Source organism: Felis catus, chromosome B1, assembly GCF_018350175.1.
Source record: "Felis catus isolate Fca126 chromosome B1, F.catus_Fca126_mat1.0, whole genome shotgun sequence".
Lineage (NCBI taxonomy): Eukaryota > Metazoa > Chordata > Mammalia > Carnivora > Felidae > Felis > Felis catus.
Window position 1 is genome coordinate 116404784 of NC_058371.1, and position 22093 is coordinate 116426876.

Consider the following 22093-nt stretch of genomic DNA (forward strand, 5'->3'; position numbering starts at 1 on the left):
AGTTACTACTTTTATTAATACATCTTTGATTTTTTTTTGTTTTATTGCATTGAACAAGACCTATAGTATAAAGTAAGTTAGAAGTTAGAAGAGTGGGTAGATTTTTTAATACTTGAATTTAATAAAAATTGTTCTAATTTCACCATTAAGTTTGATGTTTTTGATAACTACTGTATTTGGGTGATGAATTTCCCCTCTTTTTCTATATGGAAAAGTTTCCCTTTCTTTTTCTCACAGTAGAGTAATTACCATGAATGAGTGTTGAATTTGATCAGATGTTTATTCTACTGGTGAGGATTGACTAGGATCATCTATTTTCCTCCTTTAAGGTAATAATGTATAACATTATTAAAATTTATGATAATTGCATTCCTGAGATAGACTCTAGCAGGTCACTACAAAAAAAGAAATACTGACTATTTTGATTTGCTAATATTGAATTTTAAGTGAGATAAATTTATAATTTTCAGTCTGTCCTTGTTAGTCTTTAATATTAAGATTATATTTCTCCCTCCTTCTTTCTACTGTCCAATCCGTTTGTATGAAAGGGATTTTATTTCTTATAGATGCAGTAAAATTTGTCTATAAAACCATCTGAGCCCGTTGTCTTTTAATTACGGAGTATTTGATTGTTCATTCTTCTTAAGTCAATTTTTATATGAGTTTATGGGTTTCTTAAAATTGCCCATCTAAAATACCATACTTATTTTATCAGAATCCTTTTTTAAAGTATCTATTTTGTCTGATTTTTATATTTATGTAATTCTTTTTTCAAAATATTTTAATTTTTTTTACATTTTATCTGAAATTTTTGTCCCCTTTTTCCATCCTATTGTTTATTTGAAGCCCTCTTGGTTCAGATTTAAATGTTTAATACAATAGAAAGTAGATGCAAAAAAATAATGTATGCATGCACTATAAAAACATATTCACTAAATTTAGGATAATCACAATTCAGATTTATATACTATATATCAATGTCAGAATCTAAACAGATAAAAAATGGCTTTTTTAAAAAGAATAGAATTTATTGTCAAATTGGCTTACATAGAACACCCAGTGCTCATCCCAACAGGGCCTTTTAAAATCAAAATACAAACTGCCCTCTGACTAGTAGAATGGAAACTTGAAAATAACTATAAGAAGAAAACTCTAGTTAACATTAATTTATACATGCATCTATCATATTTATTTCCTGAAGTAGACCCCTAGAAAAAGCATGAGCTTTGCTGTTAAATGGACTTGGTTTTAAATTTCACCCTGCTCCTTTGGTTTTATAATCTTATAATTTTTATAATTGCTCTAATCTCCTATTTGTAAAAGTGAGCATAATTATAATAATTCCTACCTTGCAGAATTGTTTTAAGAATGGTATGTGCAGAGTACCTAGTTCAGTCTCTAATATATAATAAGCACTTAACACTTTAACAATTAATATTGCATGTTTTAGTACTTCAGGATTAAATGTTTAAACTTTGAAAACTTACCCAAGAATTTTGTGACAACCTTCTATATCTGAATAATATGTACAAAAGAGATGTTCTGGTATTTTATTTCTGCTCAGCATTGCTAGCTAGCTTTATTACTCTCACTTTACATTTAGAAATCACTACAAACAGTAAGGGCAGGAGTAAGGGAAAGGGAGGCTGGCTCTCCAAAGAAGGAATCATTCTGGCATTTTTACCTCAGTAATTTCAGTTTAAGATTTCATTCTGACCTTTACTTCTTAGTTTTAATACTATTTTGATCTGGAAACCACTAAAGAATTGCCAAAAGAATTATTTCATCTAGTGCCAATGTCTTTCCCATCAACTTTTCTTTAAATAGCTAAAATTCTACTTCACAATTCTGACCACAGCTTACTAATTTAAAAAAATACATAGCTAGATAAATTTATGTGTAAATCTCTTTCAATATATATAAGTATATAGATTTGTATAAAGATATGTATATATGTATGTGTGTGTGTAACTGATGAATAGAATGAAAGGGATTTTTTAAACAATGTAGTTTGAAATTCCTACTTATAATAAGTAAATGAACTAGTAGGTTGAAAATAGGTGGATTTTGACATTTATCATGTTGAAAATTAAACTATAGAGGAATTGGGATGGGGAGAGAAGAATGGGAGAGGAATGGAAAAATTACACACTCAAGGGAACATTTAAGGTTGGAAAAAATATATTCTCAGCATTAAATTAATAATTTTGTATATTGGGGGAAAAATTTTGTGATACAAGCTATGAAAGTTAATCTTGACATTATTTTCCCTGCGAGTAGAGGAATAATATATGTATAGTGTTTCTCAATGTGTAACAAAAGTTGTGTCTCCCACCACCGAAGTTTAAGATATATGAATAATTTATGGATTGTCAATACCTTTTACCAATCTTTTCTTCCTATCCTTTCACCAATCTACATTTTAAGTGTAGATATTTAAGATAAATGTGTAAACATTAATTGGGAGTGAGCATTATAACTTAGTGCTTTGACCATAAGATTTGGGGAAGATGGGAAATTCTTACAATTCCTCAACTGAGATATTTCACCATGCCTTATCACCACCATTGAACTGTTGATGAATTTATTTAAAAACAAGAAACCAAACTGCTGCTGACTCAATCTTAATATTAGCTTTAGAAAGCAATAGGATTATATGTGTGATTTTTAGTTCCTCAAATTTATAGTCACACTAGAGAAAAACTATATTGGAGGCATTAGATCTCTTGAATCCAATGAAACTATTGTGAATGTGAGTGTTTTTTCAAAGGCCATCTTTAGAATTAAATTTGTTGTTTTCTGTTTGGTTATATATGCTTTTTTGTCAGATTTAGATTATTTTTGATAGTACATAGGCTCACCACAGTGAAAGCTACTACATTGTACTTTTGCTACTGTCTTCCATTGTCACTTTGAGATTCAAAATATCATAGAATCAGTTAGCAGCTTTTGCAAAATAGATCCAAGTCCTTCAATTCTTAAGTCTTCATATTGCTACTACCTACATGTGATAAAAAGACACTGCTATTGCTGTATCTGTATAATACTTGTTGGACAGATTGGTTTTTGTTTTTTGAGAGAGAGAAAGAGGGAGAGTGCACATGCATGAGTGAGGGAGGGGTGAGGAGAGAGGGAAATAGAGAATCTTAAGCAATCTTAGTCTTAATGATGCTCAGGGCCCCAACCCATGACCATGAGATCATGACCATAGCCCAAATCAAGAGTTGGACACTCAACTGAATTAGCCGCCCAGGCACCCACAGATGTTATTTTTAAGATATGGTTATACATCTGTACTCAAATAAACCTGTTCAAGTGATCATAATGCTTTCACCAAAAAAAAAAAAAAAAAAACACATTTTAGGCTACAAGTAAATTTCAGTAAATTTTAAGAATTGCAAATAATACAGACAACATTCTTCAAATCATTAGTCAGTCAAATTGGAAAGTAAGAGAAATAAAAGTAAAAACTTCTTACTACTTGGAAATTAAAAATAAAGGAGCAGGGGTGCCTGGGTGGCTCAATCGGTTAAGCATCCAACTCTTGGTTTCAGCTCAGGTCATGATCTCATGGTTTCATGAATTTGAGCCCCGTGTTGGGCTCCTTGCTGACAGTGCAGAGTCTGCTTGAGATTCTCTGTCTCCCTCTCTCTCTGTGCTTCCCCAACTCTTGCTGTCTCTGTCTCTCTCAAAATAAATAAACTTTTAAAAAATAAGATAAAAATAAATAAAAATAAACAAGCCAAAAAAATTAAACAACTTTTTATTCTTCTGATAAGGAAAAATTCCATGAAAGTTCTAGAGTATCTAGAAAATAATATGAAAACCGTACATATCAGAACCTATGGGATACAGCTAAAGTGGATATTTTTCTCAACACATTCATAATGCCTACATATATTAGGTATTTATTGATCATCCTTATCAACTCATTGTATTTCAGTGAGCCTTTGAAAGATGTACTTACTTATGTAAGTAAGTAAAGGAGATCAAGAATTCCTTTTTTATCATCATGAGCAGTTTCAACACCACCCTAATAAAAGGTGTATGGAAAATGAAAATAATATTTTATATTTACCTAATTTTGTTTTACTTATTCTTTCTAATGCATACTGAACTTTGGTAAAGAGCCCATTCACTGGAATTGGTCACATTAATTCTGCTAACAAGAGAATTTGCAACACTGTGGAGTTCTACTACTAATATTCTGGTGTATTAGGTATGTAGGGACCAAGATTTCACAATAATACACAACTTGTAACTTTATGAATATTAAATTCTTAGGAGTTAAAAGAAGCTGGGTAGTTGTAATTATTCACATAAAATAAAGGAATTCTTAAATACACAGACATGAAATTATATTTTAAGAACTTAATGTAGCTATTCTAATCATACATCCAACCATCTTTTACTTTGAATATACCTTTCTTGAATTCTACAGTCTAAGACTACCAGAAATCCTTCCTCCTTGTTAATGATACTATCATATTATATGTGCAAGTCATATTTAATTTTTATTACGTTTTATTACATTTTATATTGACTTTTGCCCTTTCAAAAATATGTTGTACTCTGTCATAAATATCATATGGGAAAATATATAACTTCATATTTATAAAATAAGGCTATATAAGTTGCTGAAGGAGGAGAGAAGATCAAAAGAAATGGCAAAGCCAGAAAGACATATCCTTGAACTCTATGAACTTCAGTTAATTTTATTAGTTCTGTATTTTAACTAATTTTGAGCCCTTGTACTGAGAAGAATGGTGTTAGTGGAAATTCTTAGTCTTTGTCAAGGAATGCCTTAGTTAGTTCAGAGGACAATAATTACATCAGCAAGATTTCTGAAGTCTGTATGTTAAAAAGAGAATCTTTATATAAGTAATGTTTCCTAAGCAGAGCTGATCATCAGGGATTTTTTTTAATCTCTCTCTAAACTAAGTCAGGTTTTTATTTCTGTTAGTCAAAGAGAGAACTCCTCCAAGTTAGATAGAACTAATGAGAACTTGTTTCTAAAGTTAAGGAAGTGAATAACTGACATCAGAGTCGGATACTTCATCAAGGACTATTTAGGATAAAATTACATAAAGGCGTATCTATTACCCATCATACTAAAGAAAGTGAAGCTTAATGGATAAAGGCTTACTATTATTTGTTATTTCTTAGTGTTTAATAGTACAGCTGATTGTTTTCTTCACATGTAATCTTCTGTTTATCATTTATAATAGTCATTACATTTTAATCCACTTACCATAATTAGGACATTACCAGATTATTCAGTTATCATTCAATTCATTATTTATACCTGAGAGATGAATTAAAATTCCTGGGCAAATTCTTAAATTTTTGGTGATAAATGTTCTTACATCCTTAAAAAAGGAATAAGTGATTGCAAGATGATCACATTATTGTCTCAATTACATGCAAATCTAAAGACAGAGAATATTACCATTCTACAATAGTTTTTTATTTACGTGGCTAAATTATTCCAGTGTGTGCACATGTGTGCATGCGTGCACACACACACACACACACACACACACACACACACACACACACCCTACATGACACCTGTCTTATATACACTTTCTCCACTCTTTCTCCATGCACTGCTTTCTCCATCTTCCTGGCAGATATCACAAGTTATTTTTTTCAGTCCTGATCTCATTTGATCTCTTAAGAACCTTCAGGACAGTTGACTCTTCTCATTTTTCAAACATTATTTTTCCTGAGTTTTTTTTACACCCCAATCTCCTTTTTTCTCTGTCTCCTCCACTCATTATCCTTCACTGTCTCCACCTGTCCTTTTATGTCATTAAATATGGTATTCCTTGGGATTCTGTATAAATATGGTATTATTCCTCAGTGTTCTGGGTCATCCTCCTTCTGTTCTCTCACAAGAAAGATATTACACAGTCTTCTATACTTGCAGTGTGTAGTTACCATGGCTTCCAGTTATTACCTCCAGCTCCAGCTTCTCTTGTTAGCTCTAGAAGACTCTTATATCCAATGCCTACTCAACACTCCATTTGGATGTTTCACAAGCAACCTCTAATTGAACATGTCCAAAACCTAATTTATTTTTCCCCTTGAAAACCTCCAGCATTCTCTGTATCAGTAACCACCATTTTCATTCCCCTACTTGTTCAAGTCAGTATCTAGATTCATACTTGACTCCTGCCTTTCATTCCAAATGCAGTCAAAAAGCCCTATTCATAAATACTATTAACTTCACTCTCTCATGACATCACTTTAATCAAGCTTGCCATCTTTCTAACAGTAATTTCCTGAATCCATTCTTGTTCCTCTCTCTTCTTTAAACTTCAACTAGCCTAATCTTTATCATCATCGACATCATCGTCATCATCATCATCATCATCATTTTGCTTAAAGCAACAGTTATTCATCATTTCACACTTCTGGAGGCTAAATATCCAAAATCAAGATGTTGGCAGATCCATTCAGTCTCTTATGGCTAAAGGGGAGAATCCTTTGTCTCTTCTAGCTTCTGGTGTTTGCCAATACTCCTTAGTGCTCCTTGGCTTGTAAATATCATTCCAGTCACATGGCCATCTCCCTGTATGTCTTCACATCAACTTCCCTCTGTGAATGTCTGTCTGTGTATCCAAATTTCTCATTTCCCTTTTTAGAAAGACACCAGCCATATTGGATTCTGGCCCACCCTCCACATAATCTTTTTTAACCAAAATTCTTATGAAGACTCCTCTCATTGTTATGATAAAATTCAGATTTCTTAACATTATCTACAGGACCCTGCATGATCTTATAAGAACCTTGCCTACCTTACCAAATTCCTCCATCATTATCTTTTCCTCATATTTTTCTATACTTTAGACTTTTTTCAATTTTTGGAATACCCCATACATATTTCTACCTTAAGTTATCTATATCTGCCTTCATTTCCTTTATTAGAACAAATCCTGAAGAGTAAGATCTGTGTCTTAGTCATGTTTGTGTCTTCATTGCTTAGCATAATGCTTGATGCATTAAACTTATTAATAAATAAAATAATAACATACTTTCTTCTCTAATAATTTATGAATACATTAAATTATGAATACATTATGAATACATTCATATGTACATTATGTACATATGAATACATAATGAAAAAGCCATTTTTCTCTTTGAGCCCCCAGCGCCTAATTCAGTGCCTGAGGAATAGTATGTTCTCAACATATGTGTATTTAGTTGAATTAATGACCACAAATAAGGTTATAACAGTTAACTCTCAGTTGAAAAAAGCACTCTCCTGCTTAGTCACAGCTCCTTATTTATCAGGCATACTATTTAATTTTCCTTCATAGAATGCATTGTATTTACAATTACATATTTATATATTATATGTTTATCTCTTGTTTTCCACTGTATCTCTAATGCCTATCATACCTGGCATATCAATAAATAGTACCTTATAATATTTTTTAGTGAATTAACACAAAATTAATTCAAATTAACCAGTGTTTTATTCTGTTTCCTATAAGACAACGTATCCGAAGAATGGTCTTCAAAGTCTCTTATAATACTTAATAAAAATGCATATTTGAGACTCCACAAACATCCCATATCTGCTAAATCAAATCTCTGAAGGTTAGCTCCTGGAATTTAGGTTTTAAAGTCTTCACGTGATTCTTAACATGATACATACATACAGTGTTCTCATGACTTTGCAGGTAAACATAAATGTGCATTCATAATGGGAAAAAAACAAATGATAAACATTCATAATTATGGTTACGGTGTTATTTTTTGTATTGATTCTTTGTGTGTTTTTATACCAATTTACTTGTGTTCTTGTTGTTTATGTCTAACCTCGTTTGTCAAGTTGACTTACCTTTCATGAACCAAAGCCACAACCTATTTTCACTACTCAGCAATCAGCCTACTCAGTATCGGAACTTTTTTTGTCTTTACTGCTTAAAAATCTCTCTCTCTGGCTCCTCACACCTTCTTGTTCTGCTTTTTGAAAGCAGTTCCTTATCAGACCTACAACAATGGAATTTCAAAGGCCATTCATGTGGAAATAAATTAGAGTAAGAAATGTATCCAGAACTCAAAAAGTTAGCAGGGACTTATGTTCCCTGCTAACACTTTGTGGTATTTTCCCACTTGAAATCAGTAAAATTAAACCCTAGTAAATCAATTCAGAAAATACATCATGATCGAAGTAATAATTACAGGGTATTAACATAGGAGTACTGTCTGAGCATAAACACAGAAACACGTTGTCTTACAACATGAAAAGCATCAGGAGTTGAAAATGACAAAATGTTATCTCTCTGAAAACTGAAAAATAGGGACAGTTTTTCAAGAGAAGAAATGTAAAGAAACGAGAGAAAGGTTGGAAGGGATAAAAGAAAAGTCAGGATCAAAGATAAAGACTTTTAAAAATATATATAATTTTACTTTTCATTTTTTTTCTTCATTTTAACAGACTTTTGACTATGTTTTACTCATTCAGCAAACATTTATTGAGCATCTAGTGCATTCCAAGCATTTGATGATTTAATTTGTTAAGGGCTTTGCAGTTACAGAGAGGTTTTCACAGTCCTCATTTTATAAGTGTTTACCACATCTTTTCAAAATAGCTTACTAATTGAGGAAAGGTGGCTGAGAACACATCTTCAGTTCAGATGAAGGCAAAGAAGATCAGGAACACCCCAGCCTTGCCCCCATTACAAGCATGCTGTTCATTTTCCTGTCTCAAATGTTATTTAAAACGAGCTTAAGTCCAGAGTAGCAAGATTATTATCATTTTATGTAAACTTCCTTTCCCACAGTATATCAGTTCCAAGTTTTAGGTGTAATTTAATTCAGCACACCAGAAAACTATTTGGGTAGATGGAAATAATATATCAGGAAGAGTTAAAAACATGATTGTTTGGAATGGTAAGCTGACTCAAATTCTCAAATCCTTTGTGGAATGAAACACAATAAATAAATAAATGTAACAAAATAACTCAAGCATAACTCTTTATTTCCAAGTCAAGAAACTATAAATCAACGATGTTTATCATAGTTTTTTCTCGGTGACCCTTCATATTTTTTTTCATTAAAAAAATCTAATCGTTTCACTGCAGCTGTCTGAAGCTTGAAACATTCACATGTTACATGTCTTGTCACTGTATTTTTAAACATTTACTACTATCCTTTTTTTGGTAAAGTTATCCTGGGAAATCAAAATTCATCATTACATAGTAAAGGTGTTTGTTTCCTCTGAGTTATAGAAATGCCTGGGTTTTCTCATCTTAAGTCCTCAAATTAATAAATGCCATTTTTCTGAATGTGGAGATTTCAGTATGCACAAACCTGTTCTGAATGCTTACTATACACAGCAGTGCCCTATAAACACAGCAGGTGAAAACAAGAACAGAAAAAATTTTCCAGAGCCAGATAAAAATCATACAATGACTGAGCACTAAGAAATTTCTAGAGTATACTGTGTTAAGAAATAAGGAAGATTGAGGGCAAGGGCAGAGGAGAAGGGTCTTAAGAAGAAAAAAGAGATGTTTAGAAGTTGTAGGTAGGAAAAGTGTTGGGGGTAGAGTTATTGATGGGAAACACAAAAGAAGAAAATAAATATGATTTATTGTCATCTTTGATGAAAATAACAATTGTCATGATATAGAGTAGAGTATCCTACTTAGGATTGGCCCAAGCTCACAGCTGATCTGATCGGAGACAATGGCACTTCCGTACAGACATCAGGATGATGCTTTGACTTAGTATTAGCATATCCATATTGCAGTTGCTAGGAGGGTTATGCTGGTTACAGTATTTATTCCTTTGCAGCCCGATTTAATTCAGTAGTGATTTGAGACAGCTTCTGTAGAAATGTTTTTCCACCAGTAAGTCTATATAGAATATATTTTCTTCATGAAGAGTGATGGGCACAGATAGCCCAATTCCAACTTGCTAATGAATAACTAGGGTCTTGCACTGAGATCTTCCTTCTGCATCCTCAAAGTTCAGGGGTGTCATTTCATGTATCAATGACATTCCATGGCATTTAAAGAGAAATGGATTCTGGCACAGTTCTGTTGAAAGGCTAGCAACAACAGACACAGTTGTTATATACAGGATTCAGTGAGTCTAATCATTTTCACAATCCCAGAGTATAAATGCCCTTGTTTTTTCCAGCTTTTCTTCCAGGATATCCTATAAAATACGCAAAATAAATAAATAGGCCATGTTACAAGTAAATTTACTACTAAAAGTTCATTTGATGACCTGATTTATATAGAAGCTAACACAGAGTTTAACAATGTAAGGTGCATAATGAAAAAAGGGAAGGCCGCTTTTATCTACAGCATTTTCACATCTGCTAGAGAATCATTGCTAAAGGTTCATTCTTTCTTCATTCCCCCCAAAGCCAAAATGAGCAACTAAAAACCCTTGTTAAGCCGGTATTATTCCAGAAAACATGTAACTGAATTATAGATTATTATTTAGAAATCCTACAGAAATTAAATAAAATAAACACTTGGCAAAGAGTACATAACTAGAGTCCTGACAGACTTGATTTAATAGATTTTAAACTTTTATGTTTATCAAATAGATATTTGAATTAAGTTTAAGTTTAGTAACATGTTTATTTACTTAAATAAACTAAATAGTTCCAACTAGCCCCCCACCTTATGGTAAAATGGATTCTCACATGTATTTATGTCTATTTCTGAATCCTTTTCAATTATATTCAACTCATTCTGGTTATTTATTTTCCAGTACCAAGAGGTTATTAAAATTATATCACACATTCGCCACTGTTTCTACATGAATAGTAAAATTGGCTTGGTTTTTTCCTCCCTCTCCTGAAAAAAATCATATCTGTATTGTGATTGAATTAAATCTACAAATAAGTATGAAAAATTGACATATGATACTGAGTTTTATTTTTTCCAAAAACAAGGTATATCTTCCTATCTTCTTTTTAAGGTCCTCTGTGGCATTTTAAAGTTTTCTTGCATATTTTTTGATAGAATTATCTATTATAATTGTGATATTTGATTTTACAAACCATTTGATTTTGTAAATAGTTTTGCATAGCAATTAAGAATACAGGCTCATGTTTTTGAATCCCACCTATGCCATACCAGCTGTGTGACCTATGTCCTTATTGACCATAAAATAGAGATGATAATATTATATAGAATTATTGAGAGGATTAAATGAGTTAATATATGTACTACACTGCTATACATAGTAAGCACCTATAAATTTTCATTATCATCATCATTTATTTGACATATTAATGTTCTCTCGTAATAGTTTTCAGTGGAGTCAGATTTTCCAGTTATATATCATCTGCAAATTATGATAATTTTGCCTTCCTCCCAATTTTATACATCTTATATCTTTCTATTAATTACTTCATCTAATTCTCCAGAGCAGTGTTGAGTAACAGTGATAATAGTGGATATTTTTATCTTACATCTAGATTTAATGGCAGTGTTTTCTAATATTTCACTATGTTTTATCTTGAGAAGTAAATTTCATCATGTATGAAAGTATGCATTCTGACTTCTTAAATATATTGTCAAATGTCTTTCAACATGTTCTGATATTCATAGGAAGCAAAGATAGGCAATGACTATTGACTCCTGAACTTTGTCTTTTTATTATATTTCAGCTTTTAGAGCCCACTTTAAGTCTAGGGTCTGTTCTAATTTCTACTTATGTAGAAAGTATCAGTCCTATCAGACACTGCCAAACCTTTAGTTTAAACGAGAGTTAGCTCACCATTAGATGATTTACTGTAAAAAGTCATGGAATGGGAAGTCCTAAGATTTTGAGAGAAAATAAGAAAAAAAGAAATTGACTAGATTTGAAGAGCAGTGAAACATTACTGAAAATTCACTAGCCAAAGCTAAAAAAAATAAATTTTAGTTAAATATAAAATACCAAGAAAGTATTTGTATCTTGTTTGACTAGAAAGGAACAATAAATAATTTTAAATTACCTTTCCTGAGAGACTAGTGTCAACTTGTGTATTTGTATGTCCACTTGTCATTTGTTGGTTAAATCTTGATTCTATATGATATTCTTACCATTTGTAGCATTAGCATCATTTCAGTTAAAGTAGCCTCATGTGTTTTAATGATAAACTTATCATTTGGCTTTGCAATAGAATATTCATTTTTCTATTAAAAATACTTTAAAACACATTCACATGTATGTCAATGTGGCCAGAAATGCCAAAGAAAAAAAAATTAACAGGGTATATAATTGTTGAAATATATCTGTACATTGATAGTCATTATAGTTTTTTAAAATTTACTTCACCACAAGATATATTGCCTATAACTCCTTTTATTGAATGTTTTCCTTTTCTTAGTTAACTTTTTAGCTGAACATCATGTTATTTAAGCCAAAAGAAGGCTATGAAGAATTTTTTAATTGGACAACTTTAAAATAGACTATATCTAGAATAAATACTGCAGTAATTAATTGCATTATTGCTGGTAATTTTAGTTAGCTGTAATTGCTGTTACATTTAACAGACTTTTGTTATATTTATATGGACATTTTCTACATCAAATAATTTATTAGACTTTCTTATAAAAATTCTGCTTGTTTATGCCCAATTTGTGTTTCAGAATCTAGGGTCTAGAACTCTAGTCAGATCTTAAATGAATTGAAAAAAATTAGTTTACCCCTGAAATGCTTTTATCTTCAATCAGAAAACATGAAAAAAAAAAAAATGGGCTCTAGCCTATTTGACATTATGGAAAGGATCCATTCAGATTTATCAATTCATATTCCATCATAAGTAATGTATTATAAACCTAAAGTCTGTCTCCATGATCCCTGGCTTTAGGTTGGTTGTGACATGTATGTAAACTTCCTGATGTCATTAAAATCAGAATCTCTTCATTTATGTGAGGGAAGTTTGAAATACAGCTAAGTACATTATGGGCATTGATATTCCTATATATATATATATATATAGGAATATATATATATAGGAATATATATATATATATATATATATATATATATATATATATTCTCATAAGAATTGTCTGGGATGGTTTGTAGTATTAAATAGTTTGAGATTAGAGACAATTGAGTATCCTTCCTTCATCATAAGATTTTTAAGTCCTCTGTTTCACAGGGGAAACTTTAAATTTCCCTTCCCTTGGGACATCTCAATTACATTAAGGTAAAAATGGTTGGCTGATGCATGATATTAGCTGAACATTCCACCAGATATTAATCATGATAAGAACAGTTAATACCACAAGCACTTTGGAGAGCTCATTTACCTTGTCCTTGGCATGGCAATATGGATAAGAGAGGCAGATCTCCAGACTTTCTTCCACAGGGATTTACTGAAGGCTCTAGCCAGAGAATGTTTGGGTCATTTATTTGACATCCTTTGGTTGGTGAGAGGAATGATGGGTGAATTTCCCAAGTCACAAGGAACACTGAGCAAAAATAGCAGTGTTAATCACTTCAGTGTATAAGGAAAGGGTAAGAGTGAGAAAGAAGGGTAATGAAGTCAGCAGTCCAGTTCAAATGAAGGCTACCTTGAAATCAGAGTTTGAGATGAAAATACCTATTGACTCACCTAAAATACTGTGACCTTCTAGTCACCAGCTGGCTCTACTCCCTGAATTTCTGCTACCACTGAAAGCTGACTTTAATATCTTATGTAGAATAGTAGCTTTATCACTTCCAGACAGAAGGTGTCACAAGTTCCCCCTTTAGTTCAGCTGAGTGGAGCCACTCTCATGTTTAACTTTTATCCTGTTTACCTCAGCCTAGGAAATTCACCAGGTTCTGGTTTTATTTTGAAAATTATATCCAGAAGCTTTTAGAAACTTATAAACAATAGCACCAGCACCACCATCCCTCACACATTGCCACATTACCTTGTTTTTGCCGTATAAACCACTGATATCAGAATTCTTCTGTTACTGTAACTTCCGTCTCTTCTGCCCTCATTTCAACCAATGTGAACTATGAAATATTTCCCATATTTCCTATGAAATGCATAAATTCCTACTGATCTAAGTTAACATAAGCATGTCTTGCTATATGAACAACACTTTACCAACCCTCACAACTAGAATCATTCCTGAATCTCTTTAAGTAGAAACTCCTCTGGTGTCATTAAGTATTACTTACAGTATTACTTTTGTTCCAGGAAGTAAGCAAGAGTTTTGGGACGTATTGCCAGTTGAAAACCTATCAGAAATAAGATCGGAGAATTCTAGAGCTAAAAGAAACATAAGACATCTACTCTGGTCCTTTATTTTATACATGAGAAAATTGAGGGCCAGAGAGGTGAAATATCTCCAAAATGATATTGTATATTAGAGGGAAAGTTTTGCTCTCTTTACAGAAATTTAGCTTCTACACAATTTTTCAGAAGCACATCTTGGAAAATTTTAGCATAAAATCCCTAATCACTGAAAAAAATATCTCCATTCTTCTTTGTGTTTCATATTCATATACATTATCTCTCTTTTATTTGAGGGAGAAAAATGTTCTGTCTAGTATGAGAGCTATATTATGCAGCTTCCAGAGCATGACAGTTTTATTTCAAACTCCATTTCAGATGCTGTATTTCTGTATCTTAGAAATAGTAACCTCTCCCTTTTCTCTCTAAAAACATGAGGGAGAAATGAAAACACCAGAATGCTACAGAAACAATGTATGATTTTAAATATATGGATAAAAATATCTTTGTCAATTGATAAGGTTTTTGAAGGTAATTTTTCTTTGTTAAATTCCTTGGAGAATGATAGTTAATGTCTGTCTGTGGCATTTGTAAAAGTCTGTCCCTTTTCATACATGAGTTTAAAATATCTAATCCTAAGAAAGCAAGCAGTCTATTTGTTGTAGATATACCAAATAATGAGAATTGATGGGTATTACCCTTAAAAAAATCTCAACTTTATATATTTCCAAGCCTTATTAATAGTTTGTATGATTTAATTTTAATTTCTCAGCAGTGTATAGATGTGCCTACCAAAACTAGGCATTTTTTCCTGCCATGTTTTTTTTTTTCCTTTTTCTTCAAATTGTTTATCTTTTCTCATGACTTACACTGTAATTTTTATGCTGATAACTCCCAAAGTATGACTCTAGCCATGACTTCTCTCAAATACCAGTGTCTGTCTCTAACTGCATTCTCAGCCCTTTATCTTATAGACCCTCCGCAACCTCAATTTCACAAATCCAAATCTGAACTTTTCTTACCCTTATTTATTGCTTGCCACTGTTACCATCATTTCCCCTAACCACCGTGTGCAAAACTTCAGAGCCATCATTTACTCATCCCTGTCCTTTTTCTTCCATATATTTTCTTACAGTACTTTTCATATATCTTCTTTTCTTCCTTTACCCTTTCATTAATATACCCAATTTTACTGAATAGCCACTGAATTCTAGGCTCTCGGCTAAGCAGTGGAAGTGTTAAAACAAATAAGTCTTGGTCCCTGCTTTCAAGGAGCTCATGGCATATTGGAAGAGACCATTATCAGTATGGAGTAGGGACTGTAAACCTGATAAATTCAGGCTAGATACTTGTGAACTCAACTTGTGAACTAAATTTGAAAATTCTTTCAAAATGAGTGTAGCATCCCGACTGAAATTTCTGCCCCATTCATACCAGGCTGAATTGAAGAAAAAAGTGGATTTTAAATGAGACAGGCTTTATTCAGCATATCTCCAGGACATAGAACCAAAACCTTAGAGAAGTAGAATCAAAACACCTTTCCACTGTGTGTGACAAAATTGCCTTATACACAATATGCATGAAAACCCCCAGTTCTTTACTTGGCCACCTCCTGTTTATCCTTTTATTCTCAACCGAAATGTTACATTTTCAAGGAAGTGTTCCCAATTGTCCACTTTCTCCTGGACAAATGAGCCATTTCTTCTGTCTCCTTACAGAAACCAAGTTTCAGCAAATTCAGGAATGAATGGGAAGGAAAAAGTAGAGATGAAAAGGAGATAAAGGGATAGTAGCTAGACAAGGATTCACCCCTGGGAGAGTAATTTTATTATTTATTATTTGTTGTTTTAATGTATCTTTCACTGTGGATTGGAAGAAAATTGGATGTATTTGTAGACTAAGAAAAAGTAGTGGAAAGGGAAAGACTGAAGGAAAAAAAAGAATAGTGAAGAAAACAAAACTCTCAGTTTACAATGTCATCATTTAATCTAGATCATAAAATTCACTTTCTACCAAGACTCTTCCTATCATTTTTCCCATCTCTATTTCATCCTTCAATACAAAGCCAAATTAGTCTTCCTGAGATCTTGTTGTTAACATGTGACACATTCCTCCAAAAATCCTACCGCACTTATCTCCTCATTATTATATCCTCAAGCTTCTTCATCTTTCAGAGCCCTCATCATCTGTCCCTTACCTACCTAATCAATAGTTTCCCTCTAATTGCCAGAGTGGATGCTCAGCTCAGTAAGACTAGTCTGTTCATTGTCTATTGAGTATAAGTTCTGCACCTATTGAGTATAAGTTCTGCAAGAGCAAGTATCTTTGTTTTGTTCATTAATGTATCCCAAGCACAATGCATGGTACCTAGTAGGTGCTCAGTAATTATGGAACATTTCCTTGTTCATTCACATTTCAGAACTCTTACAGTTATGCACTTATTCACACTCTTCTTTCTCTCTTCTACTTATCTAAACCCTACTGATTTTTCCTAACTCAAGTCCTACTTACTCCACCTATATTTTGCTAACTACTCCTGCCCATATTGTGTTTCTTCCTTTCTCTGAATTCTCATACTATGTACCTGTGATTTCATACATGGAATCTTATAAGAGACATAGTGTAATAATGTGTTTAAGAGTTCAAACTCCAGAGCCAGGCTGATCCAATTTGAATTTTGTCTGTTATTTACTGATTATGTATTACTTACTGATTATTTGACTTATCTGTGCCCCAATTTCCTCATATATAAAATGAACAAAATAATAAAACCTATCTCATAGTATTGTTGCGAGACTTAAATGAGTTCATGTATGTCAAGTGTTTATCACAGTGACTAACACATAGTAAGCACCATATAAATGTTTCCTGTCATTGTATAGTTTTACTGCTTCATTTATGTCAGTCTTGCCTTTCCAGCCAAACTATAGGCTCTCTGAGGTGGAAATGATACTTTATCTCTCTCAAGATGGCCAGAACAGGCTAGTTAAATATTTGTTAATTGATGATTTATTCAAAATTAGACAATAACAAGACTACTTTACCATGAAATTTAAGCTGCTTCATTTGGGATCCAATTTTTAATAACTTATTTTATACAAAGATCTACAGTCCAACAAATATTTTTATATCTTTTATACTGATTGATTCTTACAGTATATTTGTGAAGTAAATAAGGCAAGTGTCATTCTTACTATACAGCTTAAGAATTAAGGTCAGGAAAGATGTCTACTACCCTTCCTCTTAGCACTGCCATGTTTCCCTACTTCTTGCCTGCTCAGAGAGGCCAGATTAGTAAGTCTTCTGTGTAAGCAGACCTTCTTCTATAAAACAGAATGTCAGCCACCTCTTCTCGCAGGTCTGCCCAAATCTTAACAAATGATTGTCATCGGCACTTGCCCTCGTTTGCTTTGTGAGGGGCTGGGTTTGAATGTCCAGAAACACCCACCCCCTGTGGGTTGGGAAGGGAAGTGCATCTGATCTGAAACACTGCGCTCTCCACAAAGTTGAGTCCTCCCCAAACTAAATCTCCTTATATAGGCTGGGAGGAAAGGGGTTGCTGGGGTGATAGTTTGAAATCGTAAAGTCACTTTCTGTTCCTCTTCAGTTAGCCCTAGGGGAAGTGGTGGTGGCTTTTGTTGCTGGCTTCTGTTATTTGATAGCATTTTAGAGCCTCTTTGTTTCAACAAAGGGACAACATCACTCCGTATCCTGTTACACATTCATGCAATTATTTATCAAATATCTTAGCACCTTTTATGGGCAGTGCCCTATTATACTTGCTATGGGAGATAAAAAAAGAAATATAATAAATTTAAGCTATTGAGGTACTTGGCTCTGTGTTGTCATCAGCATGTTCATATCGATCCAGTCTCTCTCCTAGAAACATTATATGTCACTTGGGGAAAAAGAAAAAAAAATTTGAGTAGACTTTTGCTTTTACAAGTTGTCCTCAAGAAAAAGTATATTTTTATTGTGTTGAAATATGAATTATTAAATAACATGGTTAACTTGCGATGTTCCTTGCCTCATAAGTATACTCTTCCTACTTTGATTCATATTTCCACCTTTCTTTTAGAAGATTATTTTAGTATTCCAGTTACTATTCCAATTCCAATTGTTCAGATTTAATAGTCTTTTCAAAGAATTTTTTTGCTCAACATTCAGATTGATCTCTCTATAGGAAATATATACAATGTATGTCACTTTCTATGCTGTCTTATTTTAAGTTCTTGAATCACAAAGTAGACATTTAATAAATGTTACTTGGCTTTCAAAGTGAAGAGACTCTAGATTGACTCAAAGAACTGGGACTGTAGCCAGTCTAAGGTCATCCTGTCCCTGACAAAAACTCTTAAAAGCTTCAAGAAACTATCAACTCTATCACATATCCCCTGAGAGCAGCACTACTGGCCTCATTTGTTACCCAGGTACAGTAAGTAGCTTTTGGAATACTTACTTTCCAAATGGCCTTAGAGAAGCTAATTTTTTTTAATGTTTATTTGTTTTTGAGGGAGAGAGAGAGAATGTGATCAGAGTAGGGACAGAGAGAAAGGGAGACACAGGATCTGAAGTGAGCTCTGTGCTGCTGACAGCAGACAGCCTGATGCGAGGCTTGAACTCAAAACCTCTGAGATCATGACCTGAGCTGAAATCAGATGTTTAACTGACTGAGCCACACAGGTGCCCTGAGAGGCTAATTTTTCATAGTAAGATTTTCTCTTTCTCTCACCTTCCCCGTAAACACACACACACACACACACACAGCATTATAAATGAAAACTGCTTCCTTCTATAAGAGTTATTTTTATTATTAATCTTCTAATATACATTATAAGTATGATCACATATGGACTTGTTTCTGAATATAGAATCAAAATAAATTATTCTGAAGGGAAATAAAATTGTTACTAGGAAAAATATCAGCCTTTTAGGCAGCAGTCTGTTAAATAATTTGCACTATCTTATGTTAAACTAGGAAATATATTGTAATTATTTAGTGATAATGTAATTTACATTTATGTTGGTACATATTTGGAAAAGCATATTATATAATTCTTCCACGTGGCCAATAGACCCTTTTCTCAAAATTCTTCATACATTTGATAAAGAATTAGATAAACATTAGTTTATTCAAATATCTATTCATACAAAAGTCAGAGTAGTCCTTAACCAATGAAATATTCTGGTGAAACACAAACACTTTTTATCTAATTGTCTATATTAATTTTTGCATGTCTCCTTTCCAAATTGAATGCATGAAAGCCTGTCCTACTTGCTGATCTCTTTTTTATCATTTTTTAAAAATTTTATCTGATTTTAAGAGTAATAGTGACTTTATTTTCTTTAACATCTCTACATGTTCTTCACTGCCAGATCTGATTACCTATAATGGTGAATATAGCCATAAGTTCTCATTTATAAGCCTTTTTACAATGCTATAAATATTTGATAAGAATTGCTTTCAGACAGCTTATATTCATAGTTATAAAGAATTTAAGAAAGTTATATAATAATGCTGTATGAAAACAAATCTCATTTTTCTAAATTTAAAAATTTTAAGTATCTCATACTCAATAAAACTTAATCACAGAAGAGCATTAAGAGAAAAAGTAAAATGAGTTTCACTAACTCACAGATAACCACTTTTACAGTGTCTCCCAAACTGGTGTCATTGTGAACTTATCATTTTTAGGGCCTTTTTCCCTTGGTAATCTATCCTGAAAATTTCCTCTATGAACAATTTTTCTAAAACATGATTTTAATGGATGAATGGTATTTTTTATTTGTTTAACGTTTATTTATTTGAGAGAGAGAGAGAGAGAGAGAGAGAGCGCGAGCACGAGTGGGGGAGGGGCAGAGAGAGAAGGAGACACAGAATCCAAAGCAGGCTCCAGGCTCTGAGCTGTCAGCACAGAGCCCGACACTGGGCTCAAACTCACGACCCGTGAGATCATGACCTTATGTTGCTTAATTTAATTTTTACAATAACCTCGAGGAGATGTTGTAATCTTGAGAGGAACAGTGACCTTTGGTCAACAGACATAGCCAGGCCAAGGTAAATTCTCAAGTAGGGAATCAGAGGAATAAATATCCTGACCTCACTGTCCTGTCGTTTGTGCTCACTTAAAAGCCGGAGGAGCTGGGTCCGTCTTGATGTAGTCCAAATGGGTTACTTACCAGAGCAGACAGCAAAGTAGAAACCAGTGGGTAGTGAATCTGGAGGGGCAAACAGAAGATATCCAGAACACTTACCTACTTTTTGCACTTCTGATTGTGAATCCATTTTTGTATTTCTGAAATTAGTGAGGTAAATTTTTTTGTTATTACCTATTTATATTTCTTTTGTCAATATATGTATATATCTCTGCTCCTTTTTCAATAAGCAGATTTTTGTTCTTATTGATTTATTTATTTAAAATAGCTCTTTGTATATTAAAGACATATTAATTTTTTTACATATATCATCCTTCTTTAAGAGCTCAGCCTTTGCTATACGCTTATAACTATTTCTCATCATCAATACTTTTCTCATCCTATTGTGATTCCACTTTATACATAATTATTTATTCCACCTAGAAGTCATTTTGCTATATAGTATAAGATAAAAACATAACTTTATTTTCATCCAGTTAGTAAGTTATGCCAACACTGTGTTGTAAATAATACATCCTTGCCCCAGTGATTGACATGGCATCCTGTTCTTTTAGCAAATACTTACGTGTATTTGAGCCTATTCCTGTTACTGTATTATGTCCTTTTGGTCTATTCTGGTGCAACACCATACTATTAATTTTGTACAGTTTTAATACATAACAATGTATTTTATTATTTTTCAACATTTTCTTGACATTCTCACCTATTTGGTCTGTCAAATAAATTTTAGAATTTACATTTCAAAATTGGAAAAAAAAAGATCCTATTTAGGAGTTTGATAAAATTGTCGTATATTAATACATTGCTCTGAAGAAAAATAAAGGTCTTATAATATTGACTGTTTCTTTCCAGATAGCATTTTATATCTGCCAGTTTTTTCAAATACCCACCACAAAACTTTTATTTTCTTTAAATGTAATCTACTTATTTCTAAATGTTTTATTTTGGAGAAATATTTTGATATTGCGAATGAAAACTTTTGCTCATTATGTTTTCTGACTCACTTCTGCTGCCATATAATGATTTCATGGTATATATATTGTAACTAAACCCTCACCAAACTCTTACCAATTTTATTAGAGTTTCCTTTAATTATTCTGAATTTCTAAGAAGACTATTGTATCACCTAAAAATAAAAATAATTTATTTCTTCTTTTCCAATATTTGTACCCCTTATTTATTTTTCTTAGTGTCTCAATAGCAACTTCTATAAAAATAATAAATAACAAGCCTGATAGCTATATTTTAATAAGTCTGCCTCTGTGGTTCATCATTAAGTAGAATGTCAAATATTTCAATGAAGAACATCTTTCATCACCTAATTAACATTCTTTCTGATACATATTTACCATGAGTTTCTTTTTTTCAAAAGTTGAGAATAAATGCTGAGTTTTATCACATATGGCTTTATGTCAATTATAGTGATGTTACATACTTTATGTCCTTTGACTAATTAAAGGTGATGGATTATTTTAAAAATTGTCCTAAGGTTGAACCATTCTTACTGGAATATGCCCCTACTTGGTTGTATAGTATGTCATTCTTTCAAGTTGGTAACTGCATTCAGTTTTATAGTTTTGAGATTTTAAAAAAATCTTTATTCATAAGAAGTAGTGTGTGTGTGTGTGTGTGTGTGTGTGTGTGTGTGTGTGTGTACATTTAGTGCTATCTTTGTCAGATTTAAGTATTAGTTTAAGGTAGCTTCATAAAATGCCCTCGGGCACTTCAGTG

At 32.5% G+C, this 22093-nt stretch overlaps 1 protein-coding gene and 1 long non-coding RNA gene across 10 annotated transcripts in view; one reads left to right on the forward strand and one right to left on the reverse strand.

Annotated features, from left to right (window-relative positions):
- TBCK (TBC1 domain containing kinase) overlaps positions 1-22093 on the forward strand; it is a 228105-nt gene that overhangs the window by 154469 nt on the left and 51543 nt on the right. Inside the window, exon 25 of one of the 9 annotated variants that reach the window (XR_006596888.1) lies at positions 238-329. The exons of the other annotated variants lie outside the window; for them this stretch is intronic. The gene's annotated coding sequence lies outside the window, so the exon portion shown is untranslated. The remainder of the gene's footprint in view (positions 1-237; positions 330-22093) is intronic. 9 annotated transcript variants of the gene reach the window in all.
- On the reverse strand, positions 8545-20510 carry LOC123384995. Its single transcript, XR_006596889.1, has 3 exons — positions 20333-20510; positions 13287-13448; positions 8545-10179 (listed from the first exon to the last, which is right to left on the reverse strand). It is a non-coding gene; the product is annotated as an uncharacterized LOC123384995 (long non-coding RNA).